Source organism: Diabrotica virgifera, chromosome 9 (genome assembly GCF_917563875.1).
Source record: "Diabrotica virgifera virgifera chromosome 9, PGI_DIABVI_V3a".
NCBI classification, from domain to species: Eukaryota; Metazoa; Arthropoda; class Insecta; order Coleoptera; family Chrysomelidae; genus Diabrotica; species Diabrotica virgifera.
The window spans coordinates 219,353,687-219,374,318 of record NC_065451.1 but is presented as its reverse complement, the minus strand read 5'-3'; the positions used below and the strand labels follow the sequence as shown (position 1 = coordinate 219,374,318).

The 20,632-nt window shown below is 32.7% G+C and overlaps 1 protein-coding gene across 3 annotated transcripts in view; it reads right to left on the bottom strand.

Annotated features, from left to right (window-relative positions):
* LOC126892048 (protein FAM13A) overlaps positions 1–20,210 on the bottom strand; it is a 38,120-nt gene extending 17,910 nt beyond the window's left edge. The window contains exon 1 of one of the 3 annotated variants that reach the window (XM_050661478.1): positions 20,187–20,210. The gene's annotated coding sequence lies outside the window, so the exon portion shown is untranslated. Of the gene's footprint in view, positions 1–5,097; positions 5,236–12,534; positions 12,708–20,186 lie in introns of those variants that run through there. The other 2 variants (XM_050661476.1, XM_050661477.1) reach the window with 2 other exon arrangements.
* Between the last annotated feature and the right edge of the window lie 422 nt (positions 20,211–20,632).

Genomic DNA, 20,632 nt, shown 5'->3' with positions numbered 1-20,632 from the left:
AAATGTTCTATACATTTTTTTGATAAAATTAATAGTTTTCTATTTATTCGCTATCGAAAGTGTTAGTTTTATATTAAAAAAATTAATGTTTTTAATCAGTTTTCTGCAAATAACTCAAAAAGTTTTTGTTTTATCAAAACAACTTTACTTAACAAAAATGTACCTTTTGAAAAAATAAACAAAACCGTTTTTTTAAATTTTCTTTAAGACCAATAGTAATCGAGCTATACTTTATTATATGTTAGATCTTCTTCGGCAAATGCTAAATATTGTAGTTTCAAAGTCAAAAGACGGGAAAACTATGCATTTTTCGTGGATCACTTGTTTAAACTAATCTGAAGTATTTAAAATATCTATCTTCAGAAATAAAAAAAAGTCTTTAGCTCAAAAATTAGGTGGCTAATAATGAAAAGAATGTCAGACCCTATATTTTTCAGCGAAAAAGTGATCGAAAGTAAACCCCTAATCACCACCCTGATTAAAATTAGTCATTGACCTTATTCCGTCTTCTTTACTTATGTATTATTAATAGGTTCTAGAAGTTTAACTGGTTTAGAATAATTAGTTTTTAAAAAAATGGAGTCAAAAGCAAATATCGAATTTTTGAAGTTTGGTAAAAAATTCCCTTTTCTTCAGAATAGAAAGATTATCATCAGTGATACAAAAAAATATTTAAATATAAAATTGTAGCTTATTTAATTCCCAAGAACGTGGTTTGCAAAAATTTTCTCTACGGTAAAAATTGAGAGCTATTGACAATTAAAGCTTGTAATAACATGCAAAAATCACATTTACCAACCCTTTCAAAGTCACCACTTTTTGCGACTGAGGATTTTAAAAGGATTTGGTAAAAATATGCTTATAGATCTTGTAAAAACCTACAAAATTATTTTTTAACAAACTTTCTAAGATAAAGATTAAAAAGGTTACGGTTAAAAAATCAATATATTAAAAAAAAGAAATCCAATTGGAAGCATAATAATGTAAGTTAGCTTTGCTTTTAGTCATTGGCCTTATTAATTCTTCATTATTTATGTATTATTAATAGATTTTAAAAGTTTGACTGGCTTCCAATGATTAGTTTTTAAAAAACTAGAGTTAAAAGCGAATAACGACTTTTTGTAGTTTGGTAATAAATGCCATTTTCTTCAAAATAGAAAGATTAACATAAGATATACGAAAAAATGTTTTTATATGAAATTGTAGGTTATTGAATTCCCAAGAACTTGGTTTGAAAAAATTTTTCTACGGCAAAAATTGAGTGAATGGTAAATGAGTATATATCGAAAAACATTGATTTTTTCTATATAAAACTAACACTTTCGATAGCGAATAAATCGAAAAGTATTAATTTTATCAAAAAAATGTATAGAACATTTTTTGTTTAGAATGAATGTTTTTATCAACTTTTGCAGTCAAAATATAATAAAAAATTTCCACCCCTAAGATGGGGTGGCAACCGACCCCATAGTAAAAGCGCCTTTCGGCATCATATAGATTTTGATCCTTGAACTATCCACTACTTCTTCTCAAATTTTCAAGCAAATCGATCCATTCTGTAAAACTTGCGAGGTGAAATGCTTCGGTTCCTGGACTATTGGGAAAGAGGTATCAAACAAGGAAATAGTCTTAGTCCGCTACTATTCATAATAGTCATGAACAAATTGATTCAAAATACTGGAGAAAGAATCAACCACATACGGACAATAATAGAATACCACAGATTAGGTACACCCAGTAAAAATAGAAGCCTTAATTGTAAGCGGATGACATATAGTGTAGGAAACAGAGGTTGAACCTCACAAAATAGACACAAGTACGGTTATATTTTTGTTTCTGATATATCAAGGGGTGCTTATTATGAGACTAACTTTTTCTTAAAAAATTTTGCCACGGACCCCCATTTTCATCCCTTTAAAGTGGGTAATTTGTGGTTTTTGCGAAACGTAGCGCTTCCTGTATGTTTTACAAAAAAATTACTTAATAGTAAAATGAAGAGGACTATGTTTCCTACTATTTATTTCCCGACAGCATATGTTTATCACCCACCGTTTAGCGGGGGTGGCGCCCCAAAGTTGACAAATTTTTAAAAGAGATGTTTTTAAAAAATTATTATTTTTCCCTAACTGTAATGAGAATTAAGAAGAAACCCTACGTCAATTAATCGCAAATAAGTGGCTGATTTTTTGGTATAGGTTTTTCAGGAAAAAAAAACAGAAACTGGAGCCCGTCAAATCATTTCTGAGGTTTACGGCGCCACTGTGCCGTAACGGTTGCTTATACGAAAAAGATGCATAGGACCTTATATACAGGGTGTAACAAAAATACAGGTCATAAATTAAATCACATATTCTGGGACCAAAAATAGTTCGAATGAACCTAACTTACCTTAGTACAAATATGCACATAAAAAAAGTTATAGCCCTTTGAATTTACAAAATGAAAATCGAGTTTTTCGAATATATCGAAAACTATTACAGATTTTTTATTGAAAATGAATATGTGACATTCTTATGACACGAGCATCTTAAAGAAAAATTATAGTGAAATTTGTGCTCTCCATAAAAATTTTATGGGGGTCTTGTTCCCTTAAACCCGCCCAAACTTTTCTGTACGTTCCAATTAAATTATTATTGTGGCGCCATTAGTTAAATTCAATATTTTTAAAACTTTTTTGGCTCTTAGTATTTTTTCGATAAGGCAGTTTTTATCGAGTTGCGGCTTCTTTTTTAAGATGTTTACATACAAATTTTATGGGGGTTTTGTTCCTTTAAACCACCCAAATGTTTGTGTACGCTCCAATTAAACTATTACTGCGATACCATTAGTTAAACAAAATGTTTTTAAAACTTTTTTGCCTCTTTGTATTTTTTCGAGAAGGCAACTTTTATCGAGATATGGCTTCTTTTTTAATACGGTTCAAAATATACCTAAAAATGTAAATCATACATAAATTTTCATATTATTACCAAGTATCCACAATCGTAGTTAACCATATACAAATATGTGGTGATTTGAAAAATATTCAAAATATCTCGATAAAAACTGACTTTTGGAAAAAGTACTAAGAGCCAAAAAAGTTTTAAAAATATTGTGTTTAAGTAATGGTACTACAATAATAATTTAATTGGAACGTACACAAAAGTTTGGGGGCGTTTAAAGGAACTAAACCCCCATAAAATTTCTATAGGGTGTCCAAATTTCACTATAATTTTTTCTTAAGATGCTACTGTCATAAGAATGCCATAATATGTCCATTTGCAATAAAAAATCTTTAATAGTTTTCGATATATTGGAAAAAATCGATTTTTATTTTGTAAGTTCAAAGGGTTGTAACTTTTTTTATATGCATATTTGTACTAAGGTAAGTTAGGTTCAATCAAACTATTTTTGGTCCCAGAATATGTGATTAAATTTCTGACCTGTATTTTCGTTACACCCTATATATAGAGAGAAAATAGTGGTCTTTAATTTTGTATAAGTTTTGTTTTAAAAAAAATGCATAGGTAATGAGAAAATCGTCAAAACATGCTCTCCAAGGGATAGGGGTAGTTTTTGCAGTTTATTTTCAAGGATAGGGGTAGTTTCCGCAGGGATGTTGCAATAATCATAAATATTTATGAAAAATCCTATTGATGGATCATCTGTCCTTATGGGTCAAAAAGAAAACATTTTTTTGCTACAGGGGTTGAATTAAGAAATCGCTTTTGGTGTCCATGCATGGGTAATAAGAACGTGCACAAAATGATATATGAAACATTTTAATAAAGGGCATGGTGTGTGAAGGATTCCAAGAAAATCACTTTCTTTATTAATTCTCTTTTCTTGGATGGTTCCGGAAAAAAAATTACGGTGCATTATAGAAATTTGTACATAACACCAGTACATGGATAATCGCTGGAAGTTTTTTACTCTAGAATAGGCGCTTAAGATGGTATAAAAAGGGGTTTTTTTAAATGGTAACACCCTGTTATTAAAAAATGGGCAATTGCCCTGCATTATAGAAATTTGTAAATAACACCAGTACATGGATAATCGCTTAAAGTTTTTTTACTCTAGCAGAGTCGATTCAGATGGTATAAAAAGGGGTTTTTTAAAATGTAACACCCTGTAATTAAAAAATGGGCAATTGCCCTTAAATGAGGCCTATACCAAAAAATCAGCTACTTATTTGTGATTAATCTCCCCAGGGTTTTTTCTTAATTTTCATTACAGTTAGGGAAAAATATTTTTTTAAACATCTTTTTAAAAACTTTGGGGCGCCACCCCCGCTAAACGGTGGGTGATAGACATATGCTGCCGAGAAATAAATACAAGTAGGAAATATATTCTTCTTCATTTTACTAAAGTTTTTGCAAAACGTACAGCAATGGCTAGGTTCCGCAAAAACCACAAATTACCCCCTTTAAAGGGATGAAAAAGGGGGTTCCGGGGCGAAATTTTTTAAGAAAAAATTAGTCTCATAATAAGCACTCCTTGATATACCAGAAAAAAAAAATAAAACCGGACTTGTGTCAATTTTGGGAGGTTCAACCTTTGTTTCCTACACTAATAGCAGATTCCGTGATCAATATACAAAAACTTACATAATATACTTAAACATATGGACAGACAAAATAGGGAAACAAAAAATGAAAATTAGCATATAGAAAAGTAAGATAATGGTCATCGGCGAAAAGAAAGAAAATGAAATAAATATAAAATACAAAAATACTCAACTGGAAATAGTTACCGCATATGTTTATCTTGGAAGTATAATTACCAATTATGGAAAAATAGACCTCGAAGTAACAAACACAACAAAAAAATCGATCAAACTGTACCAAGCACTAGCGCCATAATATGATATAACAGGTATAATATGCATATAACAGGTATCATATAACTGCTATAATATAACTGTTATATTATTATGAAAGACATTCTACAAATATTTAATAATAATTGTTTTTATATTCATAAATACCATCGATATCTAAATATGTGGTCGTCCGATAACTACGTGACGCAACAAAGAAAAATTTAAGTTATTTTTGACTTACTCAACATACAGTCAAATATGTACATTCAAATCGATAGCAGTCCAAAGATACTTACGATTTAAATCAAAATTTTTTTATATTTTTTGGCAGTAGGAGTTGAATCCACACAGCAAAGAACACTGTTACTGATTACAATTATGTTGATAAGGCTGAATGGTATTCCTGCTCGATATTTATAGTGTTAGCAAATAAAGAATGTTATTAGATACAATGCTCTACTCAGGATTAATGTTATCTCTACATTATCATGATTGATTGACTGATGCCGTCATGGTAAACGGACAAAATATACTAGTCTAAGAGCTAGTGAACCCTCCGACTTAACGGTCGTCCTGTAAGGCTAGAATTTTTTCTAGTGATAATTCATAACACACCAAGGCTAAAAACTATGACCTGGCAGGCCTCAGCGGTGCACGTGTATCTACCAGGTGAATCGAAAAGTGCAAATTTAGGGGGTAAAATAAACTTTTTCCTGTAAGGTTTAAATTTAAGTATGTGTTTGAGTAAGTCATTTAGAAGAAATGTGTACAATGACAGGCGATTCTGAAGAGCATAAGACCTTGCCAGGCGAGGGGAAAGATTAGGGGTTTTCCTAAAATTATTCTTTTTGCATCGAACAATTTTTTTTTAGGTTTTTTGAATCATTCCAAACAGAAAAGGTCTTTAGTGATTTTTCTCTTAAGTTAATAGTTTTTGTTATATAAACGATTGAAAATTTTGAAAATTGCGAAATCTGCCATTTTTAACCTTAAATCGGACATTTATCTAAAAATTTCAAAGTTACCAAGGTAGGTAGATATTCTTTAAACATTGATTGATGAAATCCCAAAGAGTATTTTGCAATACAATATCGGAAACGCCTTTGTTTTTTAATTGCTAATCAAGCGGGCGCGACACTGTAGTATAAGTGAGGACGTTTGAGTTGGCATAAATTCATTATCTCGAAAATGGGCAAATTTCAAGAGAAATCCTCAGACAGGTCGATTTTTATTTTTAAATTAGGATTTTTGGCATATATATAATACTAGTGACGTCATCCATCTGAGCGTGATGACGTAAGCAATGATTTTTTAAATGAGAGTAGGGGTTGTGTGATAGCTCATTTGAAAGGTTATTTAATTCTCTATTCACTAATATAAACATTAACATAATTATTTATACAGGGTGTACAAAAAATTTTTTTTATTAAATTAACTTTGATTAAATTTGACAAATAGAAGAAAAATTGTTTTTGTACACCGTGTATAAATAATTATGTTAATGTTTATATTAGTGAATAGAGAATTAAATAACCTTTCAAATAAGCTATCACACAACCCCTACTCTCATTTAAAAAAATCATCGATTACGTCATCACGCTCAGATGGATGACGTCACTAGTATTATATATATGCCAAAAATCCTAATTTAAAAATAAAAATCGACTTATCTGAGGATTTCTCTTGAAATTTGCCCATTCTCGAGATAATGAATTCATGCCAACTCAAACGTCCTCACCTATACCACAGATTAACCCAACTAACCCAACCTATACCACAGAACAACCCATGTTGGGTTAATCTGTGCCTATACTACAGTGTCGCGCCCGCTTGATTAGCAATTAAAAAACAAAGGCGTTTCCGATATTGTATTGCAAAATACTCTTTGGGATTTCATCAATCAATGTTTAAAGAATATCTACCTACCTTGGTAACTTTGAGATTTTTAGATAAATGTCCGATTTAGGGTTAAAAATGGCAGATTTCGCAATTTTCAAAATTTTCAATCACTTATATAACAAAAACTATTAATTTAAGAGAAAAATCACTAAAGACCTTTTCTGTTTGGAATGATTCAAAAAACCTAAAAAAAATTTGTTCGATGCAAAAAGAATAATTTTAGGAAAAACCCCTAATCTTTCCCCACGCCTGGCAAGGTCTTATGCTCTTCAGAATCGCCCGTCATTGTAAACATTTCTTCTAAATGACTTACTCAAACACATACTTAAATTTAAACCTTACAGGAGAAAGTTTATTTTACCCCCTAAATTTGCACTTTTCGATTCACCTGGTAGATACACGTGCACCGCTGAGGCCTGCCAGGTCATGGTTTTTAGCCTTGGTGTGCTATGAATTATCACTAGAAAAATTTCTAGCCTTACAGGACGACCGTTAGTCGGAGGGTTCACTAGCTCTTAGACTATACCTTCATGCAGTTATTTTATATTATTGATTCCTGATATTTGGGACTGTTTTCCTTTGTTATGTTATTCGATTTGTTTCCTTTCTTTCATTTTTACATTTTTAAATTTTTGCAATTTTTTTTGCTAGGTATATAGTTAGTCATAACTCATAACATCCTAATATTTTCTACACAATGGTAATTCCTTGGCCTTGTGGAGTACAGAGAAAGCTAGGACAAATAATCCCCGGACAAATAATCCCCGGACAAATAATCCCCGGACAAATAATCCCTCACAAAAATCCCCACAAATTATCCCTGAACAAAAAATCCCCAGACAAAAAATCCCCGGACAAATAATCCCCGAACAAAAAATCCCCACAAAAAATCCCAGACAAATAATCCCCACAAGAAATCCCAGACAAAAAATCCCCAAGAAATATTTGCAGCCGAATAGTTTTCCCGAAATTTTACCAAATTTGTTTTGTATTCGTTTTGTATTTGGGGGCTCAAGTAATTTGTTTTTAAGTTATTGTTTTTATCGATTAATTTAGCTAAAACAGGATCATATTTACCCGTGTTGAGCTGCCCCCCCCCCCACTTGCAAAAATTTAAAAAGCAAATAGCGGTGATTTATGAGCTATTTATGAGCTTTCATATTCCGCACATCAAAAATTTTGAGCTCGTTACACTGAGCAGGAATTTAATATCTTAGTGGGGAAGGCTGACTCAGCCCCCCCTACTTAAAAATAGGGATATTGAATCGATCTTTGCGGTAGAATTACGAGCTACTTATGAGCTCTTGAAATGATATAGTTTCGATTTTTGAGCTCATCCCCTTCACCCCCAAACAACCCTTTAATTTATTTAACTTAAGAAAAAGATGCTGAAAAAAATTTAAATATATGGCATCGCGGGTATAATTCCTATAGCTTATATATTCTAAGAATAAACTCTTAAATCACGCGCATTTCGATTATTGAGCTACAAACCCTTCGCAAGAAAACCACCCCATCTTCCCGGCTTGAGAGAGAGTTGAACTAAAATGCATTAAATTAATTATTTGGCGACTACATATCGTTTAATAATTTATGAGCTCCCAAAATACGCACATTTAGATTATTAAGGTGATACAGTAGCGATCAACAGGTAGCCAAAACGCGTTCCAAGATTGCGGCTGTAATTTTAAATATTTTTTCGAGATATTTGGCACACGTATTCGTAATATAATAAAGAATGGCGGTACAGAGCCCAATTTGAAAAATATATTAATATGTGGAAATTACTCTGTAATTAAATACAATATTAAAAAAACGAGCCTGTACCGCCATTAAGAAGAACAAAAAAATACACTTTCTTCAAATAACCTTTTTTATCCGATGCCTAGATTTTGTGTCATTTTGGAACTACATACTAATGAAATAAAAAATTTTAGTAGTTCCAAAATGACACAAAATCTAGGCATCGGATAAAAAAATTTATTTGAAGAAAGTGTATTTTTTTGTTCTTCTTAATGGCGGTACAGGCTCGTTTTTTTAATATTGTATTTAATTACAGAGTAATTTCCACATATTAATATATTTTTCAAATTGGGCTCTGTACCGCCCTTCTTTATTATATTACGAATACGTGTGCCAAATATCTCGAAAAAATATTCAAAACTACAGCCGCAATCTTAGAACGCGTTTTCGCTACCTGTTGATCGCTACTGTTTCCTCTTAAATTGCAATTCCTTTTGTATAGTGCAGTCACTGAAGGCAAAAATTAGCTATTACCTTCAATTTCGGTGAACCTTCATCGATTTTCACCAAAATTGGTAAGTGGTTATTTATAGGATACCTCAAGAAACAAAGGTGACATGGTGCTATCTTGCGCCTTTACCCTGAGGGTGGATACCGCCCCTTCTCGGGGGTGTAAATTATTTTATTAAAAATAACTCCACAAATCAATAGAAGGACAAATTATAAGCATATTTTGTTATATAGAGTTATTCAAATAAGTCAATACTTTTTGAGTTATTAAAGTTCAAAAATTTTAATTATTCGTGAAAAAAATGCATGTTTTAAAGCAGTTTTTTGTAAATCACTGAAAAACTAAGTTTTTCCAAAAAAGTCAATAGTAGTTTAATTCGTATAGCTTATATTGGGGTGATTTTCTTGCGAAGGGGTTGCAGCTTAATAATCGAAATGCGCGTGATTTAAAAGTTTATTCTTAGAATATAAGCTATACGAATTAAACTACTATTGACTTTTTTTGGAAAAACTTAGAGTTTTTCAGTGATTTACAAAAAAACCGCTTTAAAACATGCATTTTTTTTCACGAATAATTAAAATCTTTGAACTTTAATAACTCATAAAGTATTGACTTATTTTAATAACTCTATATATAATATAATATAATTTGTCCTTCTATCGATTTGTGCAGTTATTTTTAATAAAATAATTTTCACCCCCGAGAAGGGGCGGTATCCACCCTCAGGGTAAAGGCGCAAGATAGCACCACGTCACCTTTGTTTCTTGAGGTATCCTATAACCACTCACCAATTTTCGTGAAAATCGATGAAGGTTCACCGACATTGAAGGTAATAGTTAATTTTCACCTTCAGTGACTGCAAGTAATTAATTTAATGCATTTTAAGTTCAATTTTCCTTTAAGCCGGGAAAATGTGGTGGTTTTCTTGCGAAGGGGTTGTAGCTTAATAATCGAAATGCGAGGGATTTAAGAGTTTATTCTTAGAATATATAAGCTATAGGAATTATACCCGCGATACGATATACAGGGTGTCCCGAAAAGATTGGTCATAAATTGTACCACAGATTTTGGGGTCAAAACTAGGTTAATTGAACCTCACTTACCTATATACAATAGTACACACAAAAAAAGTTACAGCCCTTTGAAGTTACAAAATGAAAATCGATTTGTTTTCATATATCGAAAACTCTTGGAGATTTTTTTATTGAAAATGGACATGTGGAACTCTTATGGTAGCAACATCTTAAAAAAAATTAAGGTGAAATTTGTGCACCCCATAAAAATTTTATGGGGGTTTTGTTCCCTTAAACCCCCCCCCCAAACTTTTGTGTACGTTCCAATTAAATTATTATTGTGGCACCATTAGTTAAACACAATATTTTTAAAACTTTTTTGGCTCCTAGTACTTTTTCGATAAGCCAGTGTTTATCGAGATATTTTGAATATTTGTCGAATCCACCACATATTTGTATATGGTTAAGTACGATTGTAGCGACCTGTTAATAATCTGAAAATTTATTTATAATTTACATTTTTAGGTATATTTTGAAAAAGAAGCCACATCTCGATAAAAGGTGACTTATCAAAAAAAGACTAAGAGGCAAAAAAGTTTTAAAAATACTGTATTTAACTAATGGTACCACAATAATAGTTTATTTAGAACGTACACAAACATTTGGGGGGTTTAAAGGAACAAAAACCCCTTAAAATTTGTATGTAAACATATTAAAAAAGAAGCCGCATCTCGATAAAAACTGGCTCATCGACAAAATACTAAGAGGCAAAAAAGTTTTAAAAACGTTGTGTTTAACTAATGGTACGACAATAATAAATAAATTGGAACGTACACCAAAGTTTGGGGGGGTTTAAGGGAACAAAACTCCCATTAAATTTTTATGGGGTGGACAAATTTCAGTATAATTTTGTTTTAAGATGTTTCTGCCATAATAATGATACATGTCCATTTTCAACAAAAAATCTCTAATAGTTCTCGATATATTGAAAAAAATCAATTTTCATTTTGTAACTTCAAAGGGCTGTAACTTTTTTTATGAACACATTTGTACTAAGGTAAGTTAGATTCAATCGAACTATTTTTGACCCCAGAATGTGTGGTATAATTTATGACCAATTTTTTTCGGGACACCCTGTATTTTATTTTTTTCAGCATGTTTCTCTTAAGTTAAATCAATTAAAGGGTTGTTTGGGGGTGAAGGGAATGAGCTCAAAAATCGAAACTATTCATATAAACTCAAAGATCTATTCAATATCCCTATTCTTAAGTAGTGGGGGGCTGAGCCAGAGCCAGACCCCCTACTAAAATATTAAATTCCTGCTTAGTGTAACGAGCTCAAAATTTTTGATGTGCGGAATATGAAAGCTCATAAATCAGCGCTATTTGTTTTTTAATTTTTGCAAGTGGGGGTGTAGCTCAACACGGGTATCATATTTAGCTCGTAAAAGAACCACCGACAAAAAATTACATTTTTGTGATTCACTTTCATCTAAACTACCAACATGTCTTCGAAACGCTAAATTGCACCCGGAAAGAGTAAGAATTACGTCAATTACCCGCTTCATTACTTCCTTCCAAAGTCCCTTTTTTGATGCTTATTAGGCAAATATGTTTTGGTCCCCAATTTAAAGAAAGTAGAAGTATTAAGCTTGAAGGCTTTAAGGGGCGGTACGCCTTTTGTATTGACTTTTCCAAGATATTCCAGTTGAAAAATAGAGGCCAGTAACTTTCCATCTTTAAATTCCTAGTTTTCTGAGATATATTACTAATCGTGAAAAACTACTAAAAAGAACCAAATAATAATATAATCACACGATAAAATAAGAAAAGACTATTCGAGAAACCCATTTTAACTCTAAGGGGAAACATAAAGCTGAACCAATAGAGCTATCTCGTCAAGAAGGATATAATAAAACAAAAATTCGAACAATCGAAAGCTACGCAATATTTATATAAAAAAACTGCTTTCAGCTTACTTTTCGTTTCTCGAAAACCCTCACTGCAACCATAAAACTAAGCTAGTAAGGCCATATCGACAAAATGGACGATGGAAGAAGAATCAAAATCCAGAAACTACGCAATATTTATATAAACAAAGAGTTGCTTTGACCTTGAATCCCATTCGCCATATCCAGAGGGTGTATCCAGAAATTCTTCCCAATACGCAATTTGTTGATCCAGATTACGTGATTACATTTTCAAATGAATTCAAAAAATACGATAATTTACTAGATAAATTTGAAAATTTAAATTATGTAAATAAATAAATAAAGATTATTAAACGCATAATAATATATAGGCGCTAGAATAATAGGCTTTGATAGAGATATATACATAAATATATAATAATATGATATAAATAAAAAGATCAACCGGTACAAAGCTATTCTTAACATCCTATTATGTAGGTCTCTACAATACAATACACATAATTCCCTCGGATTAGAACATAGTGACGTCATCGATTACAACATTGTGCGAGGAAATCTAACAGAAACGACAAAAACACGAAGTATTTACGTAAAATTCGACATTTGACAAAATAAAACTCGTTTGTGGACTTACTCTGAGTCATCGCTGGAGTATAAATGGTGATTAAAACAAAATACGGCAAAATAGAACTGACACTGTGTTTTTGCGTCTAGATTTCGTTTGTCAACTAAAACTTTATTGATCCCGGGTCCCGCTGGAGTTGGAGATCCACCGAACGCTTACGTAATAGGTCGGGCACTGTAAGTGCGCGCGCTCGCGCACGCCACGCATCAACATACCGGCGATTAAGATACGGCCGACACGGCAGTAGGTTTATTTAATCAGTTCAATCAGTTGGGTTACCAGGACCAGGAACTTTCTTCCATTGTTATGCTCTTGTAATTAATTTACAAAGTATGTACTGAAAAAAAAAAATACTAAATAATCTTGTATAAACGAACCCATGATGGGTTCTTTGAAAAAAGTTCGTGATCGACAAATACGTGAAATTTACTCATGATATACAGGAGTGTATAAAACCATCATACGACCAACAGCCAAGGGCGGATCCAGGGAGGGGGCCATGGCCCCCTCCGAGAATTTAAAAAAATATAAATTTAAATATGTGCAGTTCAAATGTTTTTAGTTTCAAACATATATACACATGTACAGCGTGTCTACTTGAGTTGGAAACATATGGGAAACTTTTTTATTATTAATTTTACGAAAAAAAGTTATTCTTTATAAAAAGTTCTGCATGCCCCAAAACCTAAGATTCAATCATCAGATATCAAATTTTCTGAATATTATACGAGATATGTCAAAAAATATGAACTTCGTTCAAGAGTAAAGTACCTTTATTTCTCTCAATATCGAAAATGCTTATTCTGAAAAGTTGTTTGGAAATAAAAACTAAGCTCAAATATGCAATTACATGCTTCTAATTGGAAAAAAATATTTTCCAAATTTTTCTCAGAATTTATTGATACTAACTTCGTTTTGATTCATTACACATACGATAACTCTTTTATTATTACTTTTACGAAAAAAAGGTATTCTTTATAAAAAGCTCTGTAGGTCATAAGGCCGAAGATGCAACCAACAGATATCACATTTTATTAATTTTATACGAGTTATGTCAAAAAATATGAATTTCACTCAAGAGTAAAGTACCTTTATTTTTCACAATATAAAACAGTTATTAAAAAAGTTGTTTAGAACTAAAAACTATGTGTCAATATGCAATTACATCCTTCTAATTGAAATACTGTGAAATATAAAGGTGCTATAATATTGAGCGAATTTCATATTTTTTGACACACCTCGTATAAAATTAATAAAAGTTGATATATCATGGTTGTGTCTTAGATTTTAGACCATGCAAAGCTTTTTACGAAGAATAACTTTTTTTCGTAAAATGAATAATAAACGAGTTATCATATTTGTAATAATTAAAAACAATGTTGGGTATCCTTAAATTTGAGAAAAAAATTTTTTTTTTCAATAAGAAGCATGTAATTGCATATTTGATCTTAGTTTTTAATTCCAAACAACTTTTTATCATAAGAATTTTCGATATTGAGAGAAATAAAGGTACTTTACCCTTGACCGAAATTCATATTTTTTGACATACCTCGTATAATATTCAGAAAATTTGATATCTGATGATTGAATCTTAGGTTTTGGGGCATGCAGAACTTTTTACAAAGAATAACTTTTTTTCGTAAAATTAATAATAAAAAAGTTTCCCATATGTTTCCAACTCAAGTAGACACGCTGTATATGTATAAAACAGGAGATAAATATGTTTTCTGGACTAGAGTTGAACAAAAGCAGTAAGGAAAGCTTCAAGAATGACATAGGATGTTTTGCAAATCAAAATGTTGATAATTTTACATAGTGCCAATTTTTATAACGACCTTTGGCAGCCATCAAAATCGTATCAATTTCCATATTCACATAGGTACACATAAACAATAAAAAGGAAATGAAATATTACTTGGGTCACCAGCACTTAGAACAAAGGAGTTGGTTGGTACTTTCGCACAGTCAAAGGAGACTTTATAAGTGTTGCGTTCTATTTTTCTAACGAAAAATATGGTCACAGGAAAGGGATGATAGCCCAAAGCCTTGTCAAGAAACCTTTAACATGTTTCGCCAAACTCATGGTCAAAGACGGAGCCGTACAAACCCATGAAAAAACATCATACCACAAGGAGTGCGTTCAGGTTGGGCTGGATTTTCTACAAAGTTATCGCAACCCACAAAAGTCAGTCATTAACTAGATAGACTCTCAGAACTCTAAACAGAAACAAGAAAATAGAGAAAGACTATGACAAATAGTAGAAGAATCTATAGTGTTCTTAGGTCGACAAAATATTCCTCTAAGAGGCCATTGTGATGATAGCCTTCTCTTTCTAGACGAAGATGCTGGACCTAGCAATGAGGGGAATTGTTCAGGTTCAAATTCGCATCAGAAGATAAGACCCTTAAACAACACCAATCCACAGCATCTTCCCGAGCAACATACATTAGTAACATCAGTCAAAATCAATTGATAACTAACATGTTGTGGTGAAGAAATATTTGAACAAATAATGAATCAGGTTCAAAGTGCAAATTATTACTCTGTCATATTTTACGAAATTACCGACGTATCCCACGTGGAACAGCTTTCTCTAAATTTGAGACACATACACAATAACAACATTCGTGAAGACTTTGTCAAGTACATTGACGCTTATGATAATATAAAAATAATTAGTGAAAATCATCTATATAAAGAGGGGAAAAACAACGCCTGACAGTAGAAGGATTGGGAAAAATAGTATTAAACTTGTTGAAATAACTGCACATGGATCCGAAGAAATGTGTAGGAATCGGTACTTTAATAATACTTTAATAACTATAAGTTATACTTGTCTCTATGGTACTCAAAAGTGTGTGAAAAGTGCCTTAAAACTCACTATTGTAATCCTAATTTTTAAAAATTACCCCCAGACCTAGACCCTCCGGTACCCCTCCTTAAAAAAAGTTCATGGCCCCTCCCGAAAATCGGTCCTGGATCCGCCCTTGCCAACAGCAACATATGGCGTAGAACATGGATCATGACAGAAAAGACAATACACCTTATTAATACTTTTGAAAGATGTTAAGGAGGATATTGAAACCGATTTGCAACAATGGTATATGGAGAATAAGGTTCTGTACAGTAAGGGAAAAAACCCTTACTGTATAATATAATATGTATCTAAAAATTGTATATAATTTAAGTAATTAGTTTATTACAACAAATGTTGTTTCTACATACGCAAACAAAACAAAGGTTGATTGACGGAGTTTGTTTGTGTGACCTCGCAGAGACTCACGTATCGTTTACTTTTCAAAGTCCGAATTATAAGAAGATATTATAAAGAGCCCACAGAGAGATTAATATGGGCATTATAGTAATGCTATTATTCATATTAAGATTAAGATCGTTACTATGCTAGTTAGTAGTCATGCGAGAAGGGTGTCCTGAAGGACTACCCCGCGAAAACAACATCTTAGTAACCTTATGTTGATGGATGTTGTAAATCATAAATACAGTTATAAGTTAGAGTCAGTGTTTCAACTCGACATACCAACCCTGCAACGTATCATGGCAATCTACCAACTTAACAGTTCAACCAAGAATTAGGTATACCAATATTACGGCAAATTTAGCAAAAACAAAAAATTTCGCTGGGCAGGTCACCTTATAAGAATAAATAATGACAGAACACCTAGCAGAACGCGGAACTATGGTCGTCGGCCAGTAGGAACATTAAGGAAATGGTGGATAGACGAAGTGAGAGCTGATACTAAAGAGGTATTAAAGGTGGATAACTGGAGGAGAGCAGTCAGGGACATCCCTGAGAGCAAACAGATTGGTACACACCGAGTACTCGGAGGTTTTCTGAGTTGCTGTTCAAAGAAAGCGTACAAATTGGTGAAAAGTTTTTTTGCTATTTGTAGATTTTTATTAAAATAATTATGTTGTGCTATTCAATTGTTTTAATTATTTATAAATATAAACTCAATTTATACCTGACAATGTTTTTCCTTCATTTATTTTAAGATCGATTTACTATATTCTATTTTGATAGTGTTATTCATCGTGGTCACTAGATTCTCCAGAGTCTTTTATCTAAGTCATATTCGTGTACAGCAACCCCAAAAACACAAGAGTAATCCGGTTGCATCAATTTAGTACCGAAAACTCTCGAAACCCCAGAAGTTCACGTGCCTTAGGCACCAGGTACCCCGGTATCTGTTCTGATGGCGTATTTCTGTTCAGCAGCTCCAAAAACCCATGAGTAATACCCATCTGCGTCAATTTAATGCCAAAACCTGTCGAAACTCCAGAAGAAGACCTCCCTTAGGCACCAGGTGCTCTGTGTGTCGAATATGATAGCGTATTTACGTTCAGCAGCCCCAAAAAACCTGTGAATAATCAGTTTACATTAATTTAGTACCGAAAGCTCTCGAATCTCCAAAGCATGACGTGCCTTAGGCACCAGGTACTCCGGTGCCTGTTCTGATGGGGTATTCGTGTTCAGCAACTCCAAAAACCTATGAGTAATCCGTTTGCATCAATGTAGTACCAAGGACCCTCGAAACTCCAGGAGCCCCTTTCATTGACTTTGGAAGCCAGGTGCTCCGGGAGTCGGTTCTAGTGGCATATTCGTGTTTAGCGACCTCAAAAAACCCTCCAGTAATTCATTTGCATCAATTAAATGCCGAAAACCATCGAAACTCTAGAAGATGACGTCCTTTGCAATGGCCCTGGTCACCACGTCCTCCGGAGGTCAATTCTGATGGCATATTCGTGTTTAGCGATCCCAAAAACCCATGAGTAATTTATTTATATCAATTTAATGCTGAAAACCCTTGAAACTCTAGAAGATGAGGTTCATTGAAGGTAAAGGTCAAAGTAAAGGTCGCCATTGGATGGCCATAAAAAAATCCTAGGCTACTAGTACTTTTATTTAATCCAAACTTCTACATGTTGCCAGATAACCAGTAACTCAGGGAATTGGAATACCCGGTATTCTTGAATATCTATCTCTATATCTTGAAAATCCTCCATACGATCGAGATGTGCCCATGAGAACTTTTCATCGCAATGCTTCAAAGAGTATTTTCCCAAAGAATGAACTAAATCCACTGGGACCTAATTTCCATAAGGTTTGTGCGGGGTACTTTATAGACAATATTAGAAAAGACAAAAAAACATCAACCAAAGAACTGCTGCAAGGAAATCGAAACAAATAGCAGAACAGAGAAGAAATACATACTTAATATAGAAATACATGGGGAACCAATAGAATTAACAAATGGATCAGAAAAATTAGGGTCATAAAGGACATGTTTAACAAATTAATGTATTACTACGAAAAATAACGGAAGAATGGAAAACCTATTAAACACCGATATATAAAAAAGAAAATAAAACCATATACAATAGCTATAAGTGTATAGAGTAACGCTAAGGTTCAGCAACCTGTACGAAAAGGTAATAAAATAATTAATTGCATTATAAATATAGGACGAACTAAAGGCCAGTAAAAGGTTCTCCAGCAAATCTCCAAGATATGAAATGACCAGAGACAAAGCTCTTTTGAGACTTACATCAACAGCAGGAGAGACCTAAATACTATATATCTTAAACAACCAAAACATCTATATATGTTTAATGTCAGAGACACACTTCACAAAAAAGCATAGCCTATACACTTTCACTTTCAGCTCCGGGCCAATATCAGATATTTGTCTCATGTGCTCATTTATACAGTCATTGGAAAATTGTTGAAATGTAAACACGGTAGCCGTGTCGGTGGCACCTGATTGGGGAGCATCCATAAACTACGTCGTAAAAAATTTAAACTTTTTAATACCCTCCCCCCCTCCGTCGTAATTCGTCGTTTAGGAACGACCCCCCCCCCCCGCTATGTCGACGTCGTCGTTGCAACTCACGAGCCCCCTTTCATTGATTTAACAAAAATCAATATTATTTCTGTTTTTTTTTTTAATCAAATATGAGGGGGTAGGCGTAAAATCTTGGTCCAATGCTATTTAAATGCATTAATGTTTTTCGAATCCTGAGAAAACTAATAAATAAATTTGAAAAATTTAAACGCAGAATAAAAGATTACATTATTACCGAGGGTTGAAAGTCCCTTAGAATAAACAAAAGGTTTCTTTTGAATGAAATATTTGAAATGAAAAATCAGACAAAACTTTCTCTTTTTTTCACCTCTGTAACTTAAAATAAACATTATAGATGTTTTCAGGAACTTTTGGCCCTCGGCAATAATGCAGTCTTTCATTCTGCTTTTAAATTTTTCAAAAGTCTATTAGTTTTCTTAGTATTCGAAAAAAATGAATGCATTAAAATAGCATTGGACCAAGATTTTGCGGGGTATGCTTTCTTAACTGCATCATATAAATCTTTATATTTATTTTGTTTTGATTTCAATGCCATTTCTTCTAAAGTATAAATACGACTTACTAACTAAATAGAAAACAATATTTTATTGCTATTCGTTCTTTCAGAACTGTTGTTTCACACACAGTATGCAGCACATAAATGAACTAACAATTTAATATTTTTTTGCTTCCAGACGTTGTTCTGTATATAGAATATAGAACTGATTGTTTAAACCCAAAGAACAATGTCTTATTGTTTGTTGTCCTGAACAAAAGTGCTACCTAATATTATTTTAACGCCGTGACTGATAAAAACGAAATGAAAAGTATGCGATAAAAGTATCTATAATAGAATTATTCATTTAATTTTATCAAAGGTATATTTATTCGTAAACGTTTTGTTTTATTTTCAATTCCATATCAAAAACTATACGTTTTTATATGAATATCTGATACTTTAATGCTGGTAGAAGCTAGTAAAAAATTATTTTTATATACACAATAGCGACAAATTTAAATATACCAATATATTAAACGACGTCGAATGGGCACTCATACCCCCCTCCCCCTGTCGTACTCCGTCGTAAGAAGCAAGCCCTCCCTCTTCTCAACGACGTAGTTTATGGATAACCCCTTGATAACAGCAGTGTGAACACTGAACACGGGAGCCGTGTCGGCGGACTTGAAAGTTGTAAAGTCAGAGGATATCAAAATTAAATATATCGAGCTTTTCACCCTAGAAACACGGGGGAGCAGCAGAAATAGTAAAAAATAATATAATTCACTTCGAAAAAAAAGTACATATAGAGAGAAAACACAAAGAAATTATTCCACTGCAATACTAACAGTCGGTAAAGCATTCGAAGAAAAATTACACACCTTCAAAATGTAGTGAACAAAAAAATAAATATTGACCCAATGTCCCACGTCCCAGTGATAGACTAAGACTAAAGAATAAAATTGTCCCATACAATAAAAAAGTTAAATACAGAGACAGTACGAGATGAGAAATAATATGTAGATGGATTACGAAGCCAACAATTACCAATGATTAAATGAAGGATTTTAACAATAAGTAGTATCTCTTTAATATAACTACATAGCCCCAATTTGTTGTTGTCTCTGGACAATTTTTCATACAACCCCCGTAGTTTAAATAGGATGTGGTCGTTTTGGAATAAAATATGTAGTGTAAACAAATTAAATTAAACAATCGATTAAAAGCTAAAATACTTCGACTTATAGCTTAAAATACCAAGAAGTTGAACAATTGAACGAAAAACAATTATACTTGCCTTAATATTCACCTTCAACATGATTAATCTGGAGCATTATTTCACTATTTAAACTTCAAAGATACCGCCGATATGAATTGGTGTTGGCGACACTGCACACTGCGGTATGAATTATTCCTATCAGCGGGGTTGCCACTTTTAACATAATTATCGAATTCTAACATATTTTTTCTTTGAATTGTTATAAAAAAATATAAATAACATTTTTTTAACGAATCACTAGATGAATTATCTTCTTCTTCTTTTTTATAGGCAGTACTGCCTCTTTTTCTTCGACAGTGCCTTTCGTTCTGCCCCTAAATTGTCATTCCATCTTTTCTTTGGGCGTCCTATACTTCTTCTGCCTAAAGGCCGCGTCTCACCATCAAATAATTTGATCAAATAGTTTGAGCAAACTTTACGTACTTGAGGAAGTACGTCAAAGTGACGTCACAATTGCAGTTTTT